Source organism: Pleurodeles waltl, chromosome 7 (genome assembly GCF_031143425.1).
Source record: "Pleurodeles waltl isolate 20211129_DDA chromosome 7, aPleWal1.hap1.20221129, whole genome shotgun sequence".
NCBI lineage: Eukaryota > Metazoa > Chordata > Amphibia > Caudata > Salamandridae > Pleurodeles > Pleurodeles waltl.
Genome location: NC_090446.1, coordinates 1,292,008,424 through 1,292,031,595, shown reverse-complemented (window position 1 = coordinate 1,292,031,595; position 23,172 = coordinate 1,292,008,424).

The window sequence follows — 23,172 nt, the reverse complement described above, 5'->3', positions numbered from 1 at the left end:
GTCCTTAGAGGGATTGCCTCTGGATAGTGAGTGGCATGGTCCACCAAAACCAGGATAAACCTGTGGCCTAGGGCAGTTTTGGGGTCGAAGGGACCAATGACGTTGATGCCCACCCTTTCAAAGTGGGTGCCAATGACGGGGGTGGGAGCAGGGGGGCCTTGAGCCTTTTTCCTGTCTTTTCACTAGCCTGGCAGGTGGTGAAGGATCTATAGAAAGCATCTGATGCTGCCCACATTTGGGGCCAATAAAAGTGGGTGACAAGCCTGGCAAAGGTCTTGTCTTGCCCCAAATGTCTCTTCAGGGGGATGTAGTGAGCCAGGCCCAGTAGGAAGGCCCGGTAGCACTGGGGGCCACAAGCACACGTCCTGCCCCAGCTTCCGGCACCTTAAGCTCACTGTAAAGGAGATCATTCTCCCAATAGATATGGTGATCACCAGAGGCTTCACCTGCTGCCTGGTCTGCGGCCTGTTGCCTCAAACCCTCAAGAGTAGGGCATTCTTTCTGAGCTTTGCAGAACTCCTCCCTGGTTGGCCCACCCTCAAGTTGCCAGCCAGCAAGCTCAGGCAGGTTACACAGGGCGGCGATGTCCTTCCCAGTTGGTTCAGGGGCCTCCTCCTCTGGGACCCCGTCAACCACCATGGGAACATCTGGGACCGGCTTCCCACGCCCCTTTCCCCTTCCTCTTTGCAGCTTTCTGGGCCATTGTTCCAGGCTCCAGGCACCCTTGACTCCCATCCCGGGCAGCCATGGACCTTGTGGTCATGCAGACCCATTCAGGAAAACCTAACATCTCCAGGTGAGACGTGAGCTTCACCTCTTTCCAGGCAGTATGCTCAAGGTTGTTGCCTAACAGACACTCTACAGGCATTCCAGGACTCACAGCTACTTTTAGAGTACCAGAGACCCCCCACCCACTCAAAGGGAACAAGAGCCACCGGTAGGTAACTCTTACGGTTGTCAGCAAATATGACCTGCTAGAATGTATTGAGGATGACCTGCTCTGCTGACACCAGCTGACCCCTAACAGTAGTCATGCTGGCGCCTGTGTATACTTAGAAGTATTGGCAGGCATGTGGGCTTTTGGCACCATTTCCTCATCTCCCAGGAACACTAGGGTTACCTCTGTCTGTTCCACAAAACTAGCTGGACTACCTCTTCCCCAAGCGCTACACTAGCCAACCCAGGTTTCTGCCCTCCAGTGGTGGGCTGTGCTCTCATGGGACGCTTGGAGTTGCCTTTGTAGTGACCAAACTTGGTGGACTCTAAGCATTTGGGTCAAAACTTCCCTTTCTTCTTATCAAAGAACCCTGGCCTCTTCTCAGACTCAGGCTGGATTGGTTACCACCCCCCTCCCCGGCATTGTGTTGGGGGCCTTTTAGGAACTCCTTATTTTTCCTAAGTTTTTCTCTCCCCTCTTTCTTCAGGTGGAAACCCTGACCAACTTTGTGGGTGTCTCCCCCCAGATATCTTTTTGGACACTCTGGTTTTATCCCAGAGGTACGCCTCCTCAGCAAGCATTCTAGGATCAGTCAGCTTACTGTCAACTAGGTGCTGGTGCAACTCTGTAAAGCAAACACTGAGTATATACTCCCTTAGGATCAGATTAAACAACCCTGTGTAATCATTTACTTTGCTGTGACGCACCCATCCATTCAGTGCCTTACTGGAGAAATCAAAAAAGTCTACCCCAGTTTGTTTGGAGAGTTTGATGCTGTCCCTGAACCTCTGATGGTATTTCTCAGGGATCAGCCCAAACTTGGCAAGTAAAGCGGTTTTCATGGGTGTCTATGTGTTTTGCTCTCTTGGATCCAATGTAAGGAGTGTGTCCCTCCCCACAACTGGTACATACCCCCACAAGCCTGCCCACCATTGCTCTTCAGAAACTCCATGAGCCCTTAGTGCAACTTCACGAGCAGCCAACCACTTACCAAGGTCATCTCGCACCACATAACTTGACACCACATTTTTGGGTATACAAACCCTCTTGTCTCCAGCAGGTCCTGTATGTATGCTGCCACCATTACTTTTGGACTCAGATTGCCTAGACTTGAGGTCCAGCCCTTTGAGACTCAGTTCATCTCATGAGCCAAAATAAGTTTCTTTTATAGCCAAGGCTCTCTCAGCTGCAGCCTCAGATCTCCTCTGCCTCTCTTTGAGCTTTCCTTTCTTCTGCCTCCATGTTTAACCTTCCCATTTGCAGCTGAAATTCTCTCTCCTCCCTCCTTTCCTCTGTGGTCAGGCCATGACTAGAGACACTGCTCCCTGGTTTAGCAGGGGGCACTGTTCCAGGGGTAACATCCCCCACTGCTGGTTGCAAATCCTCTGAGGGCCCACTCTCTGGCTCCTCCACCTCAACATTCTCTTGTGAAGGGGCTTCTACCCAGGCCCTCAGCGCCTTTTAGTTCTCCTCCTTTTTGGAGGCACTCCGGGTAGGAACTTTCATCCCCTTGCAGAACCCTTTCAGCTGGTTAACAGTGTATGTCTCCACCTAGGCCAAATTAAACTCTCCAGCTCTTGTTTGGGACCCAGCCAGAGATTTGTTGTATGAGGACTAGATTAAAATGTCAAGCAGAAAAACTAAATTGCAGAAAAAGAGGAAAAGTCAGGTTGACCTTAAAATGTGGGTAGGTAGTGTACACGTAGCTATTGTATGTTACTGCACAAATACAAGTCCTATCCTCTCCGGTGATCACCAATGTTAGAAATAGGGGCTTTGGTTGGCAGTCAGGTCACCCCCTGTCCAAGCAAGGACCCTCACTGTAATCAGGGTAAGTCACACGCAATCCAAATTATCCTGTGCCCAACCTCTGGTAGCTTGGCAATGAGCAGTGAGGCTTAATTTAGAAGGCATTGTGCAATAAAGCATGTAATAATACAGTGGAAACACCACAAAAAGACACCACACAGATTTAGAAACATATAAGATATTTATGTGATTAATGTAAGGTAAAAAACAAGCAAGATTCGATAATCTTAAATTGAAAATATCACTTTTGGTATCAATGAGAATAGTCTTAAGTTCTTAAAGGCAACAATTGTATTTTGCAAGCATAAAGTATCTGGTTTGCATCAAAATTACACACACGGAGACCGCAGAGAAGGAGATGCGTGGAAAACGAAGGGTGTGCGTTGGATTTTCCTGGGCGCACACAGAAAATGTGTTGATTTTTTCCACGTGACAAGGGCTTTGCGTCGAATTCCAGCGTGCAGGCTTCAATCCTCTTTGCAATACAGGGTCTTTTGATTCCCAGGGAATCACAGGGGCTGCGTTGATCCGGTGGGTGATGCATCAGAGTTTCTGTCGCACAGCAGGCGTTGCATCGATTTCTCACGCAGGAAGTCAGGCTACATCATTCCGATTCACTGGTGCATCTATCCAGTGGGCTGTGCGTCGAACTTCTGGTCGCAACGCTGGTGCTGAGTTGGATCTCCACTGGAGGAGCTGGGCTGCATCATTCCAGTTCGGTGATGCTAAGCAGGCTGTGCGTCGTTTCCGGCAGGTTGTGCGCCGATTTTTCACAGTCCTAGGAGTTCTTTCCAGAGATTAAGTCTTTTTGGCCCTGAAATGTCAGGAAACAGGAGAGAAGCTCAATCCAAGCCCTTGGAGAGCACTTCTCAGCAGACCCAGGGACCAGCAAGGCAGCAGGGCAGCAGCAAGGCAGCAGCAGGTGAGCCCTTTAGGCAGCCAGGCAGTTCCTATTGGCAGGTTGCAGGTCCTGGGGCTGGGAGTCTGTTCCAAGGGGTATCTTGAAGTGTCCAGAAGTGTCTAAATTGGTAGGGTCAGAGACCCAGCTTATACACCCAAAGGTTCCTTTGAAGTGGGGAAGACTTCAAAGAGTGGTTTTGAAGTGCACAAGGTCCCCTTTCAGTACAACCCTGTTTGCCTGGGTCCCAGTAGGAGGTTTGGCAGTCCACTGTGTGAGGGCAAGCCACTGTCCTTTGAAATGAAAGTGTCAGGCCCTCCACCCTTTTAGCCCAGGAAGACCCATCCAGTATGCAGATGTGTGCAGGTGTGACTGAGCATCCTGTGTTTGTGGTTGTCTGGGTGAAATGCACAAGGGAGCTGTCCACCAGCCCAGTCCAGACGTGGATTGTAAGGCACAGAAGGATTTAAGTGCAGAGAAATGCTCACTTTCTAAAAGTGTCATTTCTAAAATAGTAATCTAAAACCCAACCTCACCAGTAAGCAGGGTTTTGTATTACCATTCTGGCCATACTAAATATGACCTATCTACCCCTTTCTGATCAGAATCTACCACCCAAACAGTATATGAGGTTAGCCCTAATGTTAGCCTATGAGAGGAGCAGGCATCACAGCAGTGGAAAACACATTTAGGAGTTTTCCACTACCAGGACATATAAAACACCTAGGTATAGGTCCTGTCTTTTACCTGCACAGCACCCTTCTCTATGGGTCACCTAGGGCCTACCTTAGGGGTGACATATGTAGAAAAAGGAGATTTCAAGGCTTGGCAAGTGCTTTTAAATGCCAAGTCGAAGTGGCAGTGACACTGCACACCAAGGCCTTGCAATGGCAGACCTGAGACATGGTTAAGGGGCTACATATGTGGATGGCACAATCAGTGCTGCAGGCCCATTAGTAGCATTTAATTTACAGGCCCTGGGCACATGCAGTACACTTTACTAGGTACTTACAAGTAAATTAAATATGCCAATTGGGTATGAGCCAATGTTACCATGTTTTAATGGAGAGAGCATATGCACTTTAGCACTGGTTAGCAGTGGTAAAGTGTGCAGAGTCCTAAAACCAGCAAATACAGTATCAATAACTGGAGGGAGGCAGGCAAAAAGTTGGGGGTGACCACTCTAAGGCTGTCAGGTCAAACAATGGATAAATAGTGTGTGTAAATAACACCAAAATGATGTGCAATGCTTAAGTGTGTTATATTGTCATTAGAAAATGTATCAGAACAGACCTCAAGGCATGAGTAGAACCCACCGATCAGGTACGAACTGTCTTCATGGCAATGGAACGTACACTATAACTTGCTACAGGTGGGTGTACACAGAATGTACTACCAATCTGACTGCTATAGTGCAAACATGGGAAAGGATTATGAAAGTCACATGTCCCCTTGGTGTGTGCAATATATCACAAACAGTAGATGTCACTTAACTGCAAAGTGCCAGGACTCTGTTTAATGCATATGTGCATATCATTGACACATCATATAAAAATGAACACACATGCATGCCTTCTCCAGTAACAAAACTAGGAACATATATAATTGTGGTGCCAACTAACAACATGAATGATTGCACCAAAATTAATATGTCCATCACAAATATACAACTCTAATGTGTGCAGTTCCTGAAAGATAGCTACAATCCACAAACTGTGCGGGTCACAAATGAGAATGAGTGCATGGCACACACATTAAGAGAAAAAACATAATTAACAAACAATTAGTAACATTCATCAAATAAGGCCAGAACAAAATGTTCTAAAAAACGTATTATAAATATGAGATATTTCTCCCATGACAAATTGAAATAAACAGAACATAATAAAAAAAGGCACAAATACTTTTGTCCAGACTGTGGGTGCATGCCCATAAATTATCTACCATTGTCACGGCCAAAATAAACCTCCTCTGGAAGGGGCATCTATGGGGCAGCAAGCAGGCACCTCAGTGATCTCACTGTAAGGGGTGTCCTTGAGTTTGGGAGGGGTGGTTTGGGGTTTTGGAGGGGTGGATTTTCATTTGGAAGAGGTGTGGTGAGATGTTAAAGGGGTGGTTTGGGGATGAAAGGGAAGGTTTTGGTTATGAAAGTGTTTGTTTTGAGGATGGGAGGGGTAGTTTTGGAGGTGGAAGGGGTGGCTTTGAGGGCTGAAGGGGTTGTTTTGGAGGTGGAAGGGGTGGTTTGGGAGGTGGAAGTGCTGGAACGACATTTGGGAGTGGTGCTTCTGGATTTGGAAGGGTTCAGGGACAAGGAAAAAAGTAGGTCTTCCTTGGGAAAATGGGAAGGGTTGTTTTCAGGGAGTATGGGTTGGGAGGTAGAAGGAGTGGCTGTGTCTGTTGTCCGTGTGTGTGTTGAAGGTATGGGTGCCTGAGGATCTGGTGTATGTGCTGTAGGTTTAGATGTATGTGTCTTACTGATTGTCTGTTGGGTGGCTGAGTGTGGATATTTGGGTTCAGTATGTGTGTGTATGTGCGTGTAGTGTGTGTAGTGTGTGTTGGTGTGGTGTCTGTTGGTGCATACATGTGTGGTGCAGGGTGTGCTGACTGGGGGGTGCTTGTGGTGTGTGTGGGTGTTGGTGTAGTGGTAGGTGCACTGACTGGGGGTGTGCTTGTGGTGTGTGTGGTTGTTAATATAGTGGTGGGTGCCCTGACTAGGAGTATGCTTGTGGTGTGCGGGGGGTTGGTGTAGTAGTGTGTGTTATGCCTGTAGGTGTGCTGGTGATGGGTCTGTGTGTTTTGTGTTGTGTTGTGGGTGTGATGTCTGAGGGTATGCTTAAGGTGGTGGGGTATGGGGTGTGTGCATGTGTGTGTGTCCTTTGTTTTTTGCTGTGTCGGTGTGAGGATGTGCTGCTTGTGGTTGTTGTGGGTGCGTGAAAATGTTTGTGTGTGCTTAGGATAGGGCTAGGTTGAGGGTTTTCAGATGGGGAATGGGTAAAGTATGGGCACAAGGTTGGGGTGAGTAGGAGGAGCAGTCAATGAGGAAGCCAGACCATGAAATGATTACTGTAGGCCAGACAGGGCACCATGAATGCCATTCAGGTAAGCCAGGTCTGGGTGTTCCGGCCAGCCAGCCCCTCAATGGCATTCAGAAGTGCAGTCTAGTCTACAGCGATAGTCTGTAATATGTCAACAGACCCCTCATTGAGCGCAGATTGGGACACCAGGGCAGGGGTGTAGGTGCCTTCAGCAAAGGCAATGCCACCCCTTTTAGGGGGGCGACTACGGCCAACTGTGGAAATAGCAAGAGGGAGGGTAGCTTGAAATGTGGGTGAGGGGCTGGTCTTCATTGGAGGCCTCCAAAGAAGATGTAGAGTCAGTCATGGCCTCTGTCCCAGTCCCTTCACCTTTTGTGCTACTGGGTCCCTCGATGTCGGTGGTGTCCACACCCGATACCCGGTGGCCTGCTTCCTCCCTGCCAATGTGGGCGCTGTCACCTTAACCTTGCCCAGATGATGCTGTAAACACAGATACAACAGTTTGAGGGTATCTGTGCAACTTTAATTGGACATTAATGTTCAACACATAACATTTGCGCAAAGTTCATTAATCCCCTATTAATCCCCTATTCCAGCTCCCATATTATGACTGCCTTCGTCACTTATACACTTGTAGGACCCTCAATGAAAAATGGTTTTGACAGCATGAGTAAAGGCATAGGCCTTGAGACATCCCTGAACCACTGCAGTACAGAGCTGAAATGTATTGACATTTCACAAAGGGCCAGGTGTTGGGCTAGAAATTGACTTCTCAAGATGGGACACTATAACATCTACGTGATTTAACCTTCCATCTCCAAATTTCCCTTTAAGTGTCACATAGCTCTCCATCAGTAATTTCTTCTTTGGACAGAACTAAGGGAACCAAAATGTTGTTTGGAGGACATATGATTCTCTCACCAATGTGGACACATTCCTATCTGTTGCAGTCAATACGCCAATACAGTTTGGCGTACAAATTCACATTGTCTGACACAGACTGACTTACATGCACATTTGTAAAGGACGAAGGCCTCAGGTCAAGCTGCCACTGTCCACATGAACTGAATAGAAGTTTGGTGGACAAACTAGTGTCAAACATGTGACAGATTATGAATGGTGCAACTGTACACAGAATTCCAGTCGATTTGGAACAGATGCATATTCTACTATTGTCATAGCACAAACTTACTATGTAGTGTCTGATACATCAACTAAATCATAACTGTGCAGTTTGCCATAGTCACCAGTAATGGGGCCTACATTATCTACTCTCACTGTTGATAGAGCATCCTACCTGACCCGATCACAACGTGGGGCATGTTTGTTGCAACTGTCATGCATGGCACTGAAAAAATACAGGTACCACGTTTGTTTGCATGCCTGCCATGTGCCTGCTCTATTGACAAACTTCTGTACAAACAAATAAATTACACACAGCATCAGACACTCTGAGTAACTGACACCTCCAGAACTCCTCATGGGCTTTAGATGCGTTTCAACCTTAATATTGTTGATGGCATACAACATTGCTGGAAATTAGAAAGGTTAGACAACAACAAAATCTACAAACAATTACTTACCCCCTTAATGCTGCTTGTTTGGCAGCACTGCTGTAACATAAGTATTTGGCATTGCACACATGCATTCACCAAACAGTAACTCCATTTTCTCCAAAGTAATTTAGAGGTAGCGTGGAAATACTGAGTTACAGGAATCTTATGAGCACCCTCAACACTTTCTAGCCCCTCATGTTACCAAATCAAGCCTACAACATCATCTAGGCCAGGGATATGAAACCTGCCCTGTTGTGACAGCCACCCCTGATTACTCACAATCATTGTGAGGTATTAAAGGCTAAACAATCTGTGCAATCTATGCACATAACCCCACAAACAGCTACGTTGGCTGCATGCCTAAACTCCCAGGAGTTTGCAGACAGTGATTGAGGGCAGTAAAGAAGGGCAGCTGTGTGTCAGTGAGAGCAGGGATTTGGGGGAAGTATTAAGAAGGGTGTGTTGGAATTGGACATACTGGGATGGATGATTGTGAGCCAGTGTCATCTGAACTTGCAGCAAAGAAAACGGGCTGCATTACAAAAAAAAAACCTGCTTTATTGAAAAGCAGTCACAGACATGGTGGTCTGCTGTCCGCAGCAGGCCACCATCTCTGTGAGGGCCTCCATTCACAAGGGTTCGTAAATTGCGACCCACCTCATGATTATTCATGAGGTGGGCATTTGCGACCCCCTTGTGAATCGCAGATGGTGTCAGGGACACCATCCTACATTCGGATTTGTGACTCGCAAATTGCGAGTCGCTCTGACTCGCAATTTGCAGGTCGCAAATCTGAAAGTTTCTACATGTGGCCCTAGGAGTGGTGCACTATACTTTCACAGCTCCTTTATTAACGCTCTTGCTTTCTCAAATTTACTTTAAAATGTTCCTGGGAGGAGAACCCCCCAGCCCCCTCTTACTGCAGTTGGGCTCGCTCACTGTGCTCGCTCGCCACAGGCCACTCATCCCGGACCTTTATGCTCCACCACTTTTAAATGTCACCAGCCGCCACTGTACTCCTATGAGAACAGAGTGCAGTGCTTATTGTGCCTTTATTACCCAGAACAACGAGGGCACAACACCAAATGCAGAGCCCTGAATAGGCAGAAGAGCAGCAGGAAAAACATGTCTGAAGACTTGAGACACAACAAAAAAAGAGAATGTGCTGGCACGCCAGATATGCCGTTATGCAGCCTCAAAATAAAGGGAAGTTTTTCAGACTCCATCTGCCTTGGCCTCGAGCCAAGGTGGACGACGTTCTCCCTCTAAAAATAGTATGGGTACCCCGCCCATCGGTGTCCATCCTTGACTTTCGCTCTCTGCCACATACAAGCTCGTTTTTATCGGTGCACAGTTCGGAAGTGAGAGCCCAGTGGAGAGGGGGGAGGAGGGTGAAGGCAAGAAAGGGGAACTACAGGAAGGGAGCGAGACTCTGGGGTCGCGAGCAGCCTGAAATAAAAAAATAAAAAATGAAAAGCAGTTTGCTAAGTAAGCTCAGTGTTCCCCTCTTAAGCTAGCGCCCTGGGCATGGGCCCAGCTCGCCCATGCTAAAGGTCGGCTCTGCTGCTTGCATGCACTACTGCACAGCCAGGCCGGTTGCCTTTGCTAATGCTCCCATTTAATACCAAAACCCAGAATTTGTAATGCTAGTGACTTATTTTATAGAAGCATTACCATCAGAAACCAAGGTCAGCACTGCCTCATACATGGCACTAAATTAATTTGTGTCACAACCAGTATTATGACCAAAGCTATGAACCATGTTTCACATTTTTCAGACAGTAGTTCAGAAGAAACATTGTTAAGTGACTTTTTTTGGACTATTTCAAAGCACTGGCTAGAAGCAAAAATGAGGGCATGTGCTCTTCTACCAGTAAAAATCCTGTGAAGCGTAAGAATGAAATAGGATGCAGGAACCAGTAGGCCCAAGTAAGGAACAAAATTGTCTTGTAACCAAGCCTCAGTCAGAGACACACGCAGCATGTGAGACAATAAAATTATGTATACAAACTGCAATAACAATGGCAGCCTGACTACCGAGTAAAAACATTTCAAATTGAGCTGCTCCCTGGCAACTGCTGCTTTGCTAACCAGTGACAGTCCCAACCTGGTGCCCTATGCAGCAGCCTTCCTCAGAGAACAGGTGTGATGTAAGCACATTTAGAAGAATGCCATTAAACAGGACTTAAATGATACAACAGAGGACGGCCAGTCTCTTTACAGGCTCATGCCAGACTTCATTGTTTTCTTTATTTTAGGTGAGTTGTCTGTGTCCAGGCTGTGGACACACCTTATGACAAGGACTGAGAAAGGAAGGATTTTAGGAGGATCAGCGAGTCACAGGGTGTTTGTTATAACAGTAGAACAGTAGTCATTCAGTAAAGAAGTGGGTGACTCCATGGCACGTTGTCTAATGGATAGTAGCCCTACAAATAAAAAAAGCAGCAATATAGTTAGAGGGGCAGCTTCTTCGCAATGTAGAAGGAGTGTCACACCACTGGCTGATCCAGAAGCAAAGAAATAAAACGATAGTTTACTGTTGTTTTATTTTCTGCTTCTGGCACAGCAGCAGTACAGGGAGGGGCGGGGCTGGGTCACAGGAGGTGGGAAGAGGGAGGAGTACATAGTGCACCTAAGTCTGAGGGCGGACAAACACACATGCACACTTAGGTTTTTCCAGCACAGCTGTGTTTAACAGCCGGGCTGGACAAACTGCACAGACTCCAAGGCTGTGTCTAAGAGGCAGTCAATGCCGCTCAGACCAATTTTGGAGCTGCTTTCATGCTAGTCTTGTATAAAAGCAGCACCAGGATTGCTGGGTAGCCTGTCCTGGTGTCCCAGCTGTGAATACTGGGACACCAGAAGAAGAGGAGTAGGAGGTCAGGAAGCAGCTGGGATGAAGGCAAGGTGGGTGTTTTTTTATTTTTTATTTTTACCTCGTCTCTCCAATCAACCACCTTCTAGCACCCCCTTCCCCCACACCCTCCCCACCCTTGATTGAGTTATGGCGGCCGCCGTGGTATGGTTAGGTCCAGTGCTTGAAATGGAAAAAATAAAGTGCCGGTACTCTGTGCCAGAGTACCTGCTTGTTTCGGAGAAGTGCCGGTACTCTCCAATTAAAAGTATTACGTTTTTCCTGAGATGTGCCGGTACTCACCCTCTCAAAATAAAAAAGTGCCGGTACTCAGTACCGGACAGTACCGGCCCATTTAAAGCACTGGTTAGGTCACAGTCTATGACTTTTATGTACTACCCTATTTCACGCATGATCGGATTTACAAATTGAACACAGTCATACTGTACTATGAACGCTAGATGGCAGCATTCTCCAACTCTCGGTGCAATGACATGCACCCTCAATACATTTAATTTATATCCAAGAGGGGAAAATAACATAAAGAAACAGCTTTATATTTTTAGTCAGAGAGAAACAAACATACCCAACAATAATGCTCACTTGTCCTTAGGTGATCCTGGCAATGAATATTGTACTCTGCAACGTAATGTATATCAAGCACATTCATGTGGTTCATTTACATACTTGCGATCTAGTGCTTTCCAACGTGATTGATTGGCTGAAAGATTCCACCAATCAGCTGTTCCTAAGCACAAGGGACCAGCTTAGTGCATATGTTATTGTGGTGGGTACTTATTACCCACTGAGCACAGAGGACTCCTAAGGATATGGCCAGGTAGCCTTGTTTCGTATAGCTCTGGTGAGCATCACTAACAGCCAGAAAACCATCTTGGCTACTACTGAGTATTTTATTTGCTACTGTGAAGGAGGCCCTAGACTGGGTCTGTGTTTATTTATATAGCGCTTACTACCCCCTGACGAGGCGTCGAATACAGGGTGTAAGGCCAACTGACAGTACAGGACTCGTGGCATGCAGAACACGCTTTGTTCATTTGGTTAGTGATTTGGTGAATTTGTATTCATTGCTTTTATAACAAAGCAAACGAGGAAACTGTTTATCCCTAATGGGAATGCGGGCCCATATTTATACTTTTTGACGCAAAACTGCGCTAACGCAGTTTTGCGCCAAAAAAATTAGCGCCGGCTAACGCCATTCTGAAGCGCCATGCGGGCGCCGTATTATTGAATGGCGTTAGCCGGCGTTAGCCGACCGGCGCTGCCTGGTGTGCGTGAAAAAAAACCACGTACACCAGGCAGCGCCGGCGTAGGGAAAAATGGCGTTTGGGCATCCACAAATGGGGCAAGTCAGGCTGAGGCAAAAAAATCGTCTTAACCCGATTTGCGCCATTTTTTTACGACGCCCATCCCCCATTGAAATGACTCCTGTCTTAGCAAAGACAGGAGTCATGCCCCCTTGCCCAATGGCCATGCCCAGGGGACTTCTGTCCCCTGGGCATGGTCATTGGGCATAGTGGCATGTAGGGGGGCACAAATCAGGCCCCCCTATGCCACAAAAAAAATAAAAAAAAATACTTACCTGGACTTACCTTAATGTCCCTGGGGTGGGTCCCTCCAGCCTTGGGTGTCCTCCTGGGGTGGGCAAGGGTGGCAGGGGGTGTCCCTGGGGGCAGGGGAGGGCACCTCTGGGCTCATTCTGAGCCCACAGGTCCCTTAACGCCTGCCCTGACCCAGGCGCTAAAATCCGGCGCAAATGCGGGTTTTTTAGACCCGCCCACTCCCGGGCGTCATTTTTGCCCGGGAGTATAAATACGACGCAATAGCACCGCAGTCATTTTTTAAGACGGGAACGCCTACCTTGCATATCATTAACGCAAGGAAGGTGTTCACGCAAAAAAATTACGCTAATTCCATGGACTTTGGCGCTAGACGCGTCTAACGGCAAAGTATAAATATGGAGTTAGTTTTGCGTCGAATTTGCGTCGAAAAAAACGACGCAAATTCGGCGCAAACGGAGTATAAATATGCCCCGCAGTTTTTAAAGACACAGGGGTTCAAGAATAACGGTTATCAGTTTTTGAATTTCAGCTTTCGAATAACGGGTGTATGCAAGAATATTAAAGTCAGAAATAATGCGTGCGTGACATAAATATCAAGTCCCAAATATCTTTGCAAAATATTGTCCTACTCTATGAAAATTTTACTAGCAACTACAATATTGCAATATTTTTACAAACAACATTCAGGACGCAATATTTAGTTCGGGTGATATTCTTATTAAAATATTCTGTACCCCAGTGCTGCAGTTTGGTCCATGGCCTCTGCCTTCCCTGCGGTAAACCACCTGCCTTCCTAAAAGATCCTGACGTGGCAGACAAGTATTTCAGTGCCTTCAGCTGAGCTGCCGACACAGAGACCCCATTGGAGACTCTGGGCCTGATTCACGAAGGTAAACATAGACCAAAAGTCTAAGTTTAGACCAAAAGTCTAACTTTACTGTGAGTAAAGTTAGACTTTTGGTCTAAGTCTAGACTTTTGGTGTAAATTTAGATCAAAAGGGTAAAGTTAGAGTTTTGGCATAAGTTTAGATTTTTAATCTAAACTTAGGCCCATATTAATATTTTTTTAGCACCGCATTTATGTCGTTTTGTGACGCAAAATCGTGGCAAACTTAAAAAATACAATTGTATTTTGGAAGTTTGCACTGCTTTTGCGTCAAAAAATGATGTAAATGCTGCGCTAAAAAGTATAAATATGGGCCTTAGAATTTTGGTCTAAGTTTGCCTTTGTGAATAAGGCCCAAAGAAGCTTTGCTGAGTGACGCCCTATGTGAGGCACCTGTGCAAGAATGTTATTTCTTTTTCAAAAATATATTTCCACAGCAGGAGTTTATTCCTGAAAAAGGAAAAAAATCAATGACGCTGACGCATATGGGTTCTACTCCCTGCGCTTGGGGGCCATTGAGAAATTTATCTGCCTGAGACAGCCATGCCTGCACCAACCTGAACTAAACAGAGCAGGATGACTTTCACTGTGACTTGATTGATATTTGGTGGAAAGGCCACTGGGTCAGAGGTTTCTAACATTGGTGCCACTGGAGATTGCACCATCAGGATTCAAGCACTTCCCCGACTTTAAGTAGAGTATGGGAACTGCAGGTTTGATGGCGCATGAGGACAGCTGAATTACGTTGGTCCTCTTGCTCCATCATACTCTTCATTACTTTATTAACCCCTTCTGTGCCGCGGACGTAGTGGTTACGTCCTGCGGCACAGTGCTGCTGTGCCGAGGACGTAACCACTACGTCCTCGGCACACAGCCCAGAGGGGGCGCTCTCGCTCCCTCTGTGTGCTTCCCCCCACCCCCCCAAAGTCAGGGATGGAAGGGGAAGCCCTTCCCCTCCCACCCCCGACCCCCCCAAACCCCCCTGTGACGTTAGCGCGCTAGCGCGCGCTGATTAGTCACAGGGTCTCCTCTCTTTCAATCCCATGGGGGAGGCCCCGAGAGGCTTCAAAGGGAAGGAAATGTATTTCCTTCCCTTTGAAGTCTCTCACAGGGTTTCAAAAGCCGGATTGCTTGCAATCCGGCTTTTGAAACCTCACTAGACACCAGGGATTGGTTTTTTTTTTAATGAAACTGTCAAAAGGGAGCGACCCCTTGGGCAAGGGTCGCTCCCAGGGGGGGCATTTTTTTAGGAAGGCCTTTTCTGCCCCCCCTAGGGGCAGATTGGCCTATTATTAGGCCGATCTGCTCCCAGGGGGGGCAGAAACCTTTAGGCACCAGGGATCATTTCTTTTTGTTATGTTTTCTTTTCTTTTTAGGTGGGGAGCGACCCCTTAGGCAAGGGTCGCTCCCTGGGGGGGGGGGGGGATTATTTTAGGCCATTTCTGCCCCCCTGCGGGGTAGATCAGCCTATTTTGATTCGGCTGATCTGCCCCCAAGGGGGGCAGAAACCACTAGGCACCAGGGATTTTTTTGTTTTTTTGTTTTACAGATGGGGAGCGACCCCTTGGACAAGGGTCGCTCCCCTGGAGGGGCAAAATGTATTTAGGCCATTTCTGCCCGCTTTGGGGGCAGATCTGCCGATTTTAGGTCAATCTGCCCGCAAGGGGGGCAGAAACCACTAGGCACCAGGGATCTTTTTTTTGCGCCGTCACGCAAGGGGAGCGACCTTGTAGGCAAGGGTCGCTCCCTGGGGGGGGGGGAGATAGGGGGGGCAAAATTATTTTAGGCCATCTCTGCCCCCCCTGGGGGCAGATCGGCCTATTGGTATTAGGCCGATCTACCCCCAGGGGGGGCAGAAACCTCTAGGCGCCAGGGCAAATTTATTTTTTGTGTTTTTGTTTGTTTGTTTTTTTAGAGATGGGGAGCGACCCATCAGACAAGGGTCGCTCCCCTGGGGGGCAAACTGTGTTTAGACCATTTCTGCCACCCTTGGGGGCAGATGGTCGATTTTAGGTCAATCTGCCCCCAAGGGGGCAGAAACCACTAGGCACCGGGGATTTGTTTTTTGGCGCTAATGTCACGCAGGGGGAGCGACCCCGTAGGCGAGGGTCGCTCCTGGTGGGGGGGGTGGGGGTTGGGGATGCAAATTTATTTTAGGCCATTTCTGCCCCCCCTGGGGGCAGATCGGCCTATTATTAGGCCGATCTGCCACCGGGGGGTGCAGAAACCTCTAGGCGCCAGGGCAAATATTTTTTGTATGTTTGTTTTTTTAGAGATGGGGAGCGACCCATCAGGCAAGGGTCGCTCCCCTGGGGGGCAAACTGTATTTAGACCATTTCTGCCCCCCTTGGGGGCAGATTGGTCGATTTTAGGTCAATCTGCCCCCAAGGGGGCAGAAACCACTAGCCACCGGGGATTTGTTTTTTTGGCACCAATGTCACGCAGGGGGAGCGACCCCATAGGCGAGGGTCGCTCCTGGTGGGGGGGTGGGGGTTGGGGATGCAAATTTATTTTAGGCCTTTTCTGCCCCCCCTGGGGGCAGATCGGCCTATTATTAGGCCGATCTGCCACCAGGGGGGGGGGCAGAAACCTCTAGGCGCCAGGGCAAATTTTTTTTTTGTGTTTTTTTTTTTGTATGTTTTTTTTTTTTAGAGATGGGGAGCGACCCATCAGGCAAGGGTCGCTCCCCTGGGGGGCAAACTGTATTTAGACCATTTCTGCCCCCCTTGGGGCAGATTGGTCGATTTTAGGTCAATCTGCCCCAAGGGGGCAGAAACCACTAGGCACTGGGGATTTGTTTTTTGGCGCCAATGTCACGCAGGGGGAGCGACCCCGTAGGCAAGGGTCGCTCCCGGGGGGGGTGGGGGTTCGGGGGGCAAATTTATTTTAGGCTATTTCTGCCCCCAGGGGGGGCAGAAACCTGTAGGCGCCAGGGCAGATTTTTTTTGTGTGTTTTTTTTGTTTGTTTGTTTGTTTTTTTAGAGATGGGGAGAGACCCATCAGACAAGGGTCGCTCCCCTGGGGGGCAAACTGTATTTAGACCATTTCTGCCCCCCTTGGGGGCAGATTGGTCGATTTTAGGTCAATCTGCCCCAAGGGGGCAGAAACCACTAGGCACCGGGGATTTGTTTTTTGGCGCCAATGTCACCCCGTAGGCAAGGGTCGCTCCCAGGGGGGGTTGGGGGTTCGGGGGGCAAATATATTTTAGGCCATTTCTGCCCCCCCTGGGGGCAGAAACCTGTAGGCGCCAGGGCAAAAAACTTTTGTGTTTTTTTTTTTTGTTTGTTTGTTTTTTTAGAGATGGGGAGCGACCCATCAGACAAGGGTCGCTCCCCTGGGGGGCAAACTGTATTTAGACCATTTCTGCCCCCCTTGGGGCAGATTGGTCGATTTTAGGTCAATCTGCCCCAAGGGGGCAGAAACCACTAGGCACTGGGGATTTGTTTTTTGGCGCCAATGTCACGCAGGGGGAGCGACCCCGTAGGCAAGGGTCGCTCCCGGGGGGGGTGGGGGTTCGGGGGGCAAATTTATTTTAGGCTATTTCTGCCCCCAGGGGGGGCAGAAACCTGTAGGCGCCAGGGCAGATTTTTTTTGTGTGTTTTTTTTGTTTGTTTGTTTGTTTTTTTAGAGATGGGGAGAGACCCATCAGACAAGGGTCGCTCCCCTGGGGGGCAAACTGTATTTAGACCATTTCTGCCCCCCTTGGGGGCAGATTGGTCGATTTTAGGTCAATCTGCCCCAAGGGGGCAGAAACCACTAGGCACCGGGGATTTGTTTTTTGGCGCCAATGTCACCCCGTAGGCAAGGGTCGCTCCCAGGGGGGGTTGGGGGTTCGGGGGGCAAATATATTTTAGGCCATTTCTGCCCCCCCTGGGGGCAGAAACCTGTAGGCGCCAGGGCAAAAAACTTTTGTGTTTTTTTTTTTTGTTTGTTTGTTTTTTTAGAGATGGGGAGCGACCCATCAGACAAGGGTCGCTCCCCTGGGGGGCAAACTGTATTTAGAGCATTTCTGCCCCCCTTGGGGGCAGATTGGTCGATTTTAGGTCAATCTGCCCCAAGGGGGCAGAAACCACTAGGCACCGGGGATTTGTTTTTTGGCGCCAATGTCACGCAGGGGGAGCGACCCCGTAGGCAAGGGTCGCTCCTGGGCAGGGGGGATTTGGTGGTGGGGGGGGTCAAATTTATTTTAGGGCATTTTCCCCCCCCTGGGGCCGGCTGAGCTAGAGGCCAAAATCCACAGGTAGGCACTTTGCAAAAAACACCTCTGTTTTCTGTGAAAAAATATGTTGTGTCCACGTTGTGTTTTGGGCCATTTCCTTTCGTGGGCGCTAGGCCTACCCACACAAGTGAGGTACCATTTTTATGGAGAGACTTAGGGGAACGCTGGGTGGAAGGAAATTTGTGGCTCCTCCCAGATTCCAGAACTTTCTGTCACCGAAATGAGAGGAAAAAGTGTTTTTGGGCCAAATTTTGATGTTTGCAAAGGATTCTGGGTAACAGAACCTGGTCAGAGCCCCGCAAATCACCCCATCTTGGATTCCCCTCGGTCTCTAGTTTTCAAAAATGCGCTGGTTTGCTAGGTTTCCCCAGGTGCCGACTGAGCTAGAGGCCAAAATCCACAGGTAGGCACTGTTTTCTATGAAAAAATGTGATGTGTCCACGTTGTGTTTTGGGCCATTTCCTGTCGCGAGCGCTAGGCCTACCCACACAAGTGAGGTATCATTTTCATCGGGAGACGTGGGGGAACGCTGGGTGGAAGGAAATTTGTGGCTCCTCTCAGATTCCAGAACTTTCTGCCACAGAAATGTGAGGAACATGTTTTTTTTTTTTGCCAAATTTTGAGGTTTGCAAAGGATTCTTGGTAACAGAACCTGGTCCGAGCCACACAAGTCACCCCATCTTGGATTCCCCTAGGTCTCTAGTTTTCAGAAATGCACAGGTTTGGTAGGTTTCCCTAGGTGGCGGCTGAGCTACAGGCCAAAATCTACAGGTAGGCACTTTACAAAAAACACCTCTGTTTTCCTTCAAATATTTGTCTGTGTCCACGTTGCGCTTTGGGGCATTTCCTGTCGCGGGCGCTAGGCCTACCCACACAAGTGAGGTATTATTTTTATCGGGAGACGTGGGGGAATGGTGGGTTGAAGGAAATGTGTGGCTCCTCTCAGATTCCAGAACTTTCTGCCACAGAAATGTGAGGAACATGTGTTTTTTTAGCCAAATTTTGAGGTTTGCAAAGGATTCTGGGTAACAGAACCTGGTCCGAGCCACACAAGTCACCCCATCTTGGATTTCCCTAGGTCTCTAGTTTACAGAAATGCACAGGCTTGGTAGGTTTCCCTAGGTGGCGGCTGAGCTACAGGCCAAAACCTACAGGTAGGCACTTTGCAAAAAACACCTCTGTTTTCCTTCAAAAATTTGGCTGTGTCCACGTTGCGCTTTGGGGCGTTTCCTGTCGCGGGCGCTAGGCCTACCCACACAAGTGAGGTATTATTTTTATCGGGAGACGTGGGGGAATGGTGGGTTGAAGGAAATGTGTGGCTCCTCTCAGATTCCAGAACTTTCTGCCACAGAAATGTGAGGAACATGTGTTTTTTTAGCCAAATGTTGAGGTTTGCGAAGGATTCTGGGTAACAGAACCTGGTCCGAGCCACACAAGTCACCCCATCTTGGATTCCCCTAGGTCTCCAGTTTTCAGAAATGCACAGGTTTGGTAGGTTTCCCTAGGTGGCGGTTGAGCTACAGGCCAAAATTTACAGGTAGGCACTTTGCAAAAAACACCTCTGTTTTCCTTCAAAAATTTGGCTGTGTCCACGTTGCGCTTTGGGGCGTTTCCTGTCGCGGGCGCTAGGCCTACCCACACAAGTGAAGTATCATTTTTATCGGGAGACGTGGGGGAATGCTGGGTGGAGGAAATTTGTGGCTCCTCTCAGATTCCAGAACTTTCTGCCACAGAAATGTGAGGAACATGTGTTTTTTTAGCCAAATTTTGAGGTTTGCAAAGGATTCTGGGTAACAGAACCTGGTCCGAGCCACACAAGTCACCCCATCTTGGTTTCCCCTAGGTCTCTAGTTTTCAGAAATGCACAGGTTTGGTAGGTTTCCCTAGATGGCGGCTGAGCTACAGGCCAAAATCTAGAGGTAGGCACTTTGCGAAAAACACCTCTGTTTTCCTTCAAAAATGTGGCTGTGTCCACGTTGCGCTTTGGGGCGTTTCCTGTCGTGGGCGGTAGGCCTACCCACACAAGTGAGGTATCATTTTTATCGGGAGACATGGGGGAATGCTGGGTGGAAGGAAATTTGTGGCTCCTCTCAGATTCCAGAACTTTCTGCCACAGAAATGTGAGGAACATGTGTTTTTTTAGCCAATTTTTGAGGTTTGCAAAGGATTCTGGGTAACAGAACCTGGTCCGAGCCACACAAGTCACCCCATCTTGGATTCCCCTAGGTCTCTAGTTTACAGAAATGCACAGGTTTGGTAGGTTTCCCTAGGTGGCGGCTGAGCTACAGGCCAAAATCTACAGGTAGGCACTTTGCAAAAAACACCTCTGTTTTCCTTCAAAAATTTGGCTGTGTCCACGTTCCGCTTTGGGGCGTTTCCTGTCGCGGGCGCTAGGCCTACCCACACAAGTGAGGTATCATTTTTATCGGAAGACGTGGGGGAACGCTGGGTGGAAGGAAATTTGTGGCTCCTCTCAGATTCCAGAACTTTCTGCCACAGAAATGTGAGTAACATGTGTTTTTTTAGCCAAATTTTGAGGTTTGCAAAGGATTCTGGGTAACAGAACCTGGTCCGAGCCACACAAGTCACCCCATATTGGTTTCCCCTAGGTCTCTAGTTTTCAGAAATGCACAGGTTTGGTAGGTTTCCCTAGATGGTGGCTGAGCTACAGGCCAAAATCTACAGGTAGGCACTTTGCGAAAAACACCTCTGTTTTCCTTCAAAAATTTGGCTGTGTCCACGTTGCGCTTTGGGGCGTTTCCTGTCGCGGGCGCTAGGCCTACCCACACAAGTGAGGTATCATTTTTATCGGGAGACGTGGGGGAACGCTGGGTGGAAGGAAATTTGTGGCTCCTCTCAGATTCCAGAACTTTCTGCCACAGAAATGGGAGGAACATGTGTTTTTTTAGCCAAATTTTGAGGTTTGCAAAGGATTCTGGGTAACAGAACCTGGTCCGAGCCACACAAGTCACCCCATCTTGGATTCCCCTAGGTCTCTAGTTTTCAGAAATGCACAGGTTTGGTAGGTTTCCCTAGGTGGCGGCTGAGCTACAGGCCAAAATCTACAGGTAGGCACTTTACAAAAAACACCTCTGTTTTCCTTCAAATATTTGTCTGTGTCCACGTTGCGCTTTGGGGCGTTTCCTGTCGCGGGCGCTAGGCCTACCCACACAAGTGAGGTATCATTTTTATCGGAAGACGTGGGGTAACGCTGGGTGGAAGGAAATTTGTGGCTCCTCTCAGATTCCAGAACTTTCTGCCACAGAAATGTGAGGAACATGTGTTTTTTTAGCCAAATTTTGAGGTTTGCAAAGGATTCTGGGTAACAGAACCTGGTCCGAGCCACACAAGTCACCCCATCTTGGATTCCCCTAGGTCTCTAGTTTACAGAAATGCACAGGCTTGGTAGGTTTCCCTTGGTGGCGGCTGAGCTACAGGCCAAAATCTACAGGTAAGCACTTTGCAAAAAACACCTCTGTTTTCCTTCAAAAATTTGGCTGTGTCCATGTTGCGCTTTGGGGCGTTTCCTGTCGCGGGCGCTAGGCCTACCCACACAAGTGAGGTATCATTTTTATCGGAAGACGTGGGGGAACGCTGGGTGGAAGGAAATTTGTGGCTCCTCTCAGATTCCAGAACTTTCTGCCACAGAAATGTGAGTAACATGTGTTTTTTTAGCCAAATTTTGAGGTTTGCAAAGGATTCTGGGTAACAGAACCTGGTCCGAGCCACACAAGTCACCCCATATTGGTTTCCCCTAGGTCTCTAGTTTTCAGAAATGCACAGGTTTGGTAGGTTTCCCTAGATGGTGGCTGAGCTACAGGCCACAATCTACAGGTAGGCACTTTGCGAAAAACACCTCTGTTTTCCTTCAAAAATTTGGCTGTGTCCACGTTGCGCTTTGGGGCGTTTCCTGTCGCGGGCGCTAGGCCTACCCACACAAGTGAGGTATCATTTTTATCGGGAGACGTGGGGGAACGCTGGGTGGAAGGAAATTTGTGGCTCCTCTCAGATTCCAGAACTTTCTGCCACAGAAATGTGAGGAACATGTGTTTTTTTAGCCAATTTTTGAGGTTTGCAAAGGATTCTGGGTAACAGAACCTGGTCCGAGCCACACAAGTCACCCCATCTTGGATTTCCCTAGGTCTCTAGTTTACAGAAATGCACAGGTTTGGTAGGTTTCCCTAGGTGGCGGCTGAGCTACAGGCCAAAATCTACAGGTAGGCACTTTGCAAAAAACACCTCTGTTTTCCTTCAAAAATTTGGCTGTGTCCACGTTGCGCTTTGGGGCGTTTCCTGTCGCGGGCGCTAGGCCTACCCACACAAGTGAGGTATCATTTTTATCGGAAGACGTGGGGGAACGCTGGGTGGAAGGAAATTTGTGGCTCCTCTCAGATTCCAGAACTTTCTGCCACAGAAATGTGAGTAACATGTGTTTTTTTAGCCAAATTTTGAGGTTTGCAAAGGATTCTGGGTAACAGAACCTGGTCCGAGCCACACAAGTCACCCCATATTGGTTTCCCCTAGGTCTCTAGTTTTCAGAAATGCACAGGTTTGGTAGGTTTCCCTAGATGGTGGCTGAGCTACAGGCCAAAATCTACAGGTAGGCACTTTGCGAAAAACACCTCTGTTTTCCTTCAAAAATTTGGCTGTGTCCACGTTGCGCTTTGGGGCGTTTCCTGTCGCGGGCGCTAGGCCTACCCACACAAGTGAGGTATCATTTTTATCGGGAGACGTGGGGGAACGCTGGGTGGAAGGAAATTTGTGGCTCCTCTCAGATTCCAGAACTTTCTGCCACAGAAATGGGAGGAACATGTGTTTTTTTAGCCAAATTTTGAGGTTTGCAAAGGATTCTGGGTAACAGAACCTGGTCCGAGCCACACAAGTCACCCCATCTTGGATTCCCCTAGGTCTCTAGTTTTCAGAAATGCACAGGTTTGGTAGGTTTCCCTAGGTGGCGGCTGAGCTACAGGCCAAAATCTACAGGTATGCACTTTACAAAAAACACCTCTGTTTTCCTTCAAATATTTGTCTGTGTCCACGTTGCGCTTTGGGGCGTTTCCTGTCGCGGGCGCTAGGCCTACCCACACAAGTGAGGTATCATTTTTATCGGAAGACGTGGGGTAACGCTGGGTGGAAGGAAATTTGTGGCTCCTCTCAGATTCCAGAACTTTCTGCCACAGAAATGTGAGGAACATGTGTTTTTTTAGCCAAATTTTGAGGTTTGCAAAGGATTCTGGGTAACAGAACCTGGTCCGAGCCACACAAGTCACCCCATCTTGGATTCCCCTAGGTCTCTAGTTTACAGAAATGCACAGGCTTGGTAGGTTTCCCTTGGTGGCGGCTGAGCTACAGGCCAAAATCTACAGGTAGGCACTTTGCAAAAAACACCTCTGTTTTC